The sequence below is a fragment of the Pollachius pollachius genome, assembly GCF_949987615.1.
Source record: "Pollachius pollachius genome assembly, chromosome: 11".
NCBI lineage: Eukaryota > Metazoa > Chordata > Actinopteri > Gadiformes > Gadidae > Pollachius > Pollachius pollachius.
This window is the reverse complement of record NC_136944.1, coordinates 1,084,622-1,091,596: the sequence shown is the minus strand read 5'-3', so window position 1 is coordinate 1,091,596 and position 6,975 is coordinate 1,084,622. Positions and strand designations below refer to the sequence as shown.

Here is a 6,975-nt window from a genome sequence, read left to right as displayed (position 1 = left end):
CCTCGTTCAGCCTCCGGAAGTCATTACAGAAGTTATAGGTCCCATCTGGTTTGAGGACTACCGGGCTGGACCAGGCACTGCGCGACTCCTCGATGACCCCGAGCTGCAGCATTCGGCGTACCTCGGCCTGTATGGCCTCCCTCCGGGCCTCCGGGATCCTATAGGGGTGGACTCTCACCTTCACTCCCGGCGCCGTCCGGATATCATGGTGGGCGATCGTGGTCCTCCATGGCAGCTCGGAAAACACGTCCCGGTGCTGCATGACGACCTCGTCGAGGTCGTGCTTCTGGGCCGGGCTGAGGTCCTCTCCCACCGGGACCTCCGGGATCTCGCGTCGGGCCGCCAGCGCCAGGGGAGCAGGGTCAGGGGTCCCCCCCCCCCCTTCACTGCTTCAAAATGTTAATGTGGTATATTTGGGTAGGCTTTCGCCTCCCTGGTTGTCTAACCCGGTAGTTTACCTCCCCCACACCTTCAACCACCTCATGGGGTCCCTGCCACTTCGCAAGGAACCTACATTCCGCCGTGGGGACCAGGACCAGGACCAGATCCCCAGGCTGGAAGGTTCGCAGCTGGGCTCCCCGGTTGTAGACCCTCGCCTGGGCCTGCTGGGCTTGCCGGAGGTGTACCTGGACGATGGGCCACACCTGGGCCATGCGGTCCCTCACCTGTTCCACATGGTCCAGGGTGGTGCGGTGGGGGGATGGCTGGCTCTCCCATGCCTCCTTGGCTATTTCCAGGATGCCGCGGGGCCTTCGTCCGTACAGCAGCTCGAAGGGGGAGAACCTGGTGGACGCCTGGGGGACCTCCCATACGGCAAACAATATGTGTGGTAACAGCTGGTCCCAGTTCTTACCGTCCAGGTCCATGGCCTTTTTGAGCATCTGCTTCAGGGTCTTGTTGAACCGCTCCACCAGGCAATCCGTCTGGGGATGGTAGACTGAGGTCCGAAGCTGCTTTACCTGCAGGAGTCTGAGTAATTCTTTCATTACATAGGACATGAAGCAGGAGCCCTGATCCGTTAACACCTCCTTGGCTATCCCTACCCGACTAAACAGTAGCATTAGCTCCCGGGCGACCGCCTCCGCGGTGCCTGCGCGCAGGGGTAGCGCCTCGGGGTACCGGGTGGCGTAGTCCACCAGTACCAGGATGTATCGTGTCCCCGGCTGGTCTTGGGAAGGGGCCCCACAATGTCCAGTGTTATTCGTTCGAAGGGAGTTTCTATGATCGGCATGGGGATAAGGGGGTTTCTGACTGTGGCCCGAGGCGCTACCCTCTGGCACTCGGGACACCCCTGACAGTGACGCTCGACATCCCTCTTTACCCCCGGCCAATAGAATCTCGCGAGGACCCGTTCCCGGGTCTTGTCCATGCCCAGATGGGCTCCGAGGAGGTGGGTGTGGGCCATGAACAGCACCTTGCTGACGTATGTGTGGGGCACCACTAACTGCTCCCTCTTTGTGCTGAAGTGTGGGTGCGGGAGGTGACTCACCGAGTCTCGGGTCTGTCCGTCGTGGACCAATACGTGCCTCCAGGCATGTTTCATGGCCTCGTCTTGGAGCTGGGCGGTGGCAAACTGGCCGGGTCGGGCCGAGCCTTCCCCCCTCCCCGGCAAGAAGTCCGAGAACTCGGTGAGCGGGGAACTCTCCGGCTCCTCCGGGGGATCTAGCTGCTCGGGTGCCGTGAGGGTTTCTGGGGTGTCGGGGGAAAGTTCCGGTGACCCGGTCCGGACGGGTCCTCTTCCCGTGTGCAGCGGGGACCCCGGTGGGGAGGGTCCGTTCCCCTCGGACTCCTGGTCCTCCGCCGTCAGCTCTCCGGGGGATGACGGGAGCCTGGTGGCCCCGTAGGCCTGCCGAGCTCCCCTCGCCCCTCCTAGATGGTGGGCCAAGGGGAGATTACGTGTATTCAGACGATCCCCACCGAGGGAGGACGTAATTTTCTGTGTACAACATCTTCATTTTTCAACAAATTAAACAAAAATTGTTGGCACTCTTACCTCTTGCACATTTTTTGTTTATCGGTAACTTTGTCTGAGTTACTGGTTCCGGCAAACTGAGCGGGCAGCTATGCTCGGGGTCCGACATGTATGATGTCATTGTAGTTATTGTCCAATGACAAGCCTCGAAATTCCCGGGGGTTTAAGTTTTTTCTTTGTTTGCTGGCGGTTACCAGGGATATTTTGTTTAACTGCTGTCAGTACCGGCATCGGAGTACAGTTCTTTCCACCTGTCAATCCGACAAAAATGACTTCGCAATTAGCCACACTACATTTCTCTTGTTGAAACTACGTTAGCTAGCAAACAATGGAGTGCTGTATGCATGTTTCGGAAAAAGATGGTCCTGTAACCCCGTTTACAGACACAGGATGGAGGAAATTTATTGCTGCCTTGTTTCTCTGGAAAGACCTTGGTACCAGAGAGAGTACTGTGGCAGAAGAGGCAGTGCTGAGATTTAATCTTAGAACCCAGGTTTGTCGTCATACTATATAGTAGTTATATGGCTGGCTTTGGCTTGCCAAGAGACTGAAAATGGAAATTAACTTTGACTATATATCTTTTTATTTATTATGTGTGCTTTCATTATCTGTCCTTTCAAATAAGTTAACTGTGAACCTCAAACTTCAGGAACCTGCTGCTATTCCAGCTAACTGTGGCTACCACAGAGACTGCTACAGCCACTTCACCAACATCACAAACATAAAACGAGCCCAGAGAAGATTTGAAAAGGCGCCTTTATTTTACAAGGAGGCAGAAAAAGAGGGTAGGTGTCCAATAAGAAAAGTCATGTCAATGTGAATCTTGAACTTCAGCTGTGAATAAAAACAATATGAAAACACAATTACATTATGCAAATTACATTTGAGAACCAAACTTTGTAACTCGTATGACATAAGTTATGTGGGTGGAAAAAAATCGGATATAACAACTTTCTCGCTGGATGTTCCTGGTGTTTCCCCCTGAGCCCCCTGTAGCACATAATGTTAGCCTCGGACAGGTCTGCCGAGCTGGCTGCTCCCCCTCCACCCTGGGTGGTCTCTGGAGCAGGGAATCCCAGGTGTGTGAGAGGGTGTACGCCCCCTCGTCCCAGTTGATGGTGTCTCTCGCCCGCTTCGGTGAGAGACACCATCTGAGTTTTGGTCTAAACACAAGAAAAAAATAATTTATATCCAAGTTATTAACAAAATTAACATAATCAATATGAATGAGATTCCTTCAGTTTAATGCCTGGTGCCACACACACACACACACACACACGGGAGGTCAATGGGATAAAAATGTCCACTGACTATAAATTGAGATAAAGTGAAAATCTGACACTACAAAATACCTAATGCATCAAAATAAGTTTTGTTGCCTTACCAATATTAAAAAGAAAAAAAAAAAAAAAAAAATCGCACACTTGATTAAAGCCCCCCATTTATTGGATACTTTCCTGCAACGTTTCAACCAGATGTCGTCTTCTTCTCTCAACTAGAGAAAAACAAAATTGTTAGTTACCAATCTTACACATACAAAAGATTTCCCACCTCAGATCATTTACTATATTGAAAGTCGGTAATTTTGTTTCTTCTTTATTTGCCAATAAAAATGGTAAACAATAAAAAAAATAGAATTTAGTATTTTTGATAAGAACTGACTGAGGTTGATTGTTGATATATACACACACATACGGCCTATTTTTAGAGTAGCTGATGTTTTGTCCCCAACTGTAAATTAAAGAGTTTTTTGGAAGTGTGACTGAGGGTCAAAATAATAATTGTGATGCCAGTAGCCTGACATCTTTAAAGGGATAGTTCAACATTTTGGCAAATTGGCCCATTGCCATAATCCCTATAGTCATAGCAGTAGGTTCGTTACCTTTAATTGTTGGTGCAAGCTATTTTTAGAACGGCGGAGCAGAGCCGTGAGCTGCTCAAAGCTACGCTACGGAGGCTCATGGGATTTCTTGGTTTCCCTCATCGAATACAAAATCCCAAAACGCTTTTGTGGACAAATTGTGAGCTGCATATTCACCACGCTATGAGATAATAATGGAATGTTACGAAACGGAGCCGTTTGAGGTAAATGCAGAGACTGCTTGCTGAAAAACTGTCCCTGAACGCAACTCGCATCAGCGGTTTTGCATGAATTTACCTCTTAAACAACTCCGTCTCGTAACGTTTCGTTATTATCTCATAGCGTGGTGATTGTCCAGAGCGTTTGAGTGGTTGGATTGTGTATTTGATTAGTTTGATGAGAGAAACCAAGAATTTCCCTTAGCCTCCATAGTGTAGCTCTGAGCAGCCTGCTGCTTCGCTCCGCCGTTCTAAAAATAGCTTACACTGACAATTAAAGGTTAACGAACCTACTGCTATGACTATAGCGATTATGGCAATGGGCAAATTTGCCAAAATGTTGAACCATCCCTTTAATCTGTTAATGTTATGGAAGAGAGGCCTAAATGTGTTGTCTGCTTCTTGCCTTTTAGTGCCAGGGGTAGAAAAAGAAGCAGAGGATGGTGAGGGAACTGCAGCGAAGACCCGGGCTCTGAGGTCACACACCTCTGACCTCTGCACATCCAAGCGGGCACCACACCTTCTGCCAGTTCAGTGCATTATCTGCAAACATGACAAATCCAAACACCAATCGTACACCCGGAAAAGAATTAAAGAAAAACTAATGCAATGTGAAACACTCACAGCCGGGAAATTGCTTCTTGCAGCTGAAGGCAGGAAAGACGAGTGTCTGCTTCTCCACATTCGGGACAGGGACTTGGTGGCCAGTGAGGCAAGGTATCACTTTACCTGCTTCCGGGACTACACCAGGTATCTTTCTAAAAAAACAAAAGAGACAGAGCGCAACCTGTATGAAAATGCATACAAGCACTTCTGTGCGACAGTGATTGAGGAGAGACTGTTAAGAGGAAGAGAGGTGCTACGACTCTCTAGGCTTACTATGCTGTTTAAAGACATTGTTAGACAAAGGGAAGGACTTACCGTGTCATCTTACAAGGCACATTCTCTAAAGGCCAGACTTCAGAAGTCGCATCCTTTCTTAAAATTTCAGAAAGCATCAACAACATACTTTGTATATGTTGATGATCTGACAGCTGAGGAGATCCTTCAGGAAGTTGCTGCCTCCTCCTCCTCCTCATCCAACAGTGAATCTGAGGGCAATGATGCAGACACACCAGGGTCAAGTCACACAAAACATAATACAGGCAACTTCACAAAAGATAGTTCTCGGCTATTATATCATGCCGCTCTCACACTCAAAGATATCATTCGAAACACAGCAAAAAGTTCACCAAAGCTCCCTTGGCCTCCAACAGCAAAGGACCTGACATTTGAGAGTGCCCTAAATATGGTACCAGATCAACTTTTTAACTTTGTCGCATGGACATGTGGAATTTCAATGGAACCGTCAGACAATGAGCGTGTTGAGGTCATGTTGGAAGACAGAAGGAAGATAGTCTCGACCTGTCAGGACATCATTACCTTGAGCACCAAAGGACGGTGGCTCATGCCAAAACAGTGCTCTCTGGCAATGGCAGTCCGGCACATGACTGGCTCAGCACAGCTCATAGGCCTGTTGAATGGTCTTGGCCACAGCTCATCCAACTCCCATGTCCTTGAGCACGATACAGCTCTGGCTCACCAGCAGATAGAAAGAGGAGAAATTTATGTCCCAGAAAACATAAGTGCTGGAGTTCCTGCCACACTTGTCTGGGATAATAACGACTTCGGAGAGGAGACACTTTCTGGCAAAGGAACCACACACAACACAAATGGCATAATTATCCAGCAGGCAATGGCTGATGATTCAGCTTCTTTACCTGGGCCATCAAGACAGAGAACAAGACAGCGTTCTGTTAATCCTCCACTACCTAATCTTGTTGCATACACAAGAGGACAGAGGTCTGGTCCACAGAATTCTGCATTCAAAGTAGATCTACAGCAGAACAAATACAGAGATGCTCAAACAACTGCAAGAATAGTTTATGCTGCATTCTATCTTATGAAAATGCCTGAGCCCCAGGGGAAAATCCCTCCTGGGTGGACAGGTTTTAACATTATGTTAAAGACAGACAAAATCCTACCCTCTACAAATGTAGGTTACTTACCGGTCATTGATGCTAGCCCAACAGATCTCATTACTGTCCACACCATCCTGACTCACTCCATTGCTGTCGCTGACAGCCTGCAACAAAAAGAAATAGTGTTAGTCATGGATCAAGCCATATATGCCAAAGCCCAAGAGATCCGCTGGCAGACCAGTTATTACATGGAAAGACTTGTCATAAGGATGGGAGAGTTTCACACAGCCATGGCATTCCTCTCCTGCATTGGGAAGATGTTTGCTGATGCCGGCTTTCAGGATATAATGATTGAATCTGAAGTAGTAGCTGCTGGGTCCATTGATGGAGTCATCACAGGCCATCAATACAACAGGAGCATAAGAGCGCACAAACTTCTGATGGAAGCACTCCAGAGACTGCGCTGGCAGGCATACCTTGACACCCTCACACAAGAGGATCATGCTGCAGCTCTGAAAATTACAACAGATTTGCATCAGAAGTTTCCAAGTGAAGATTTCAATGCCATGCTTACATCTGATGCATTTCTGCAGTTACTGAAAGCATATGAAGGATTTGTCAATAAAAGCTCAACCAACCAGACATTCACATTTTGGAGCATTTACATTGAAATGGTGGAAGTTCTGCTTCTATTCATCAGAGCAACCAGAGAGGGGAACTGGACTCTTCATTTGTCAACAGTGCAATCTATGCTGCCCTGGTTTTTTGCATGCGACAAGGTGAATTACGCCAGGTATTTAACAGCATACTGGGTCGAGATGTCCAGTCTGGAAGATACACATCTCACAGCACATCAGCAGCTTCTTTCAGGTGACTTTGTGGCACAAAGACATCAACAGCACGGTTTTGCTGGCACTGCATGTGATCAGGTCATTGAACAAACAGCCAATCGCGATTCAAAGA

General features: G+C 48.3%; 1 long non-coding RNA gene across 1 annotated transcript; it reads right to left on the bottom strand.

Moving 5' to 3' along the window:
- Positions 1–3,429: 3,429 nt before the first annotated feature.
- LOC307082441 lies at positions 3,430–5,844 on the bottom strand. The gene is made up of 5 exons (XR_013812218.1): positions 5,474–5,844; positions 4,973–5,142; positions 4,676–4,809; positions 4,458–4,594; positions 3,430–3,467 (listed from the first exon to the last, which is right to left on the bottom strand). It is a non-coding gene; the product is annotated as an uncharacterized lncRNA (long non-coding RNA).
- Positions 5,845–6,975: the final 1,131 nt, after the last annotated feature.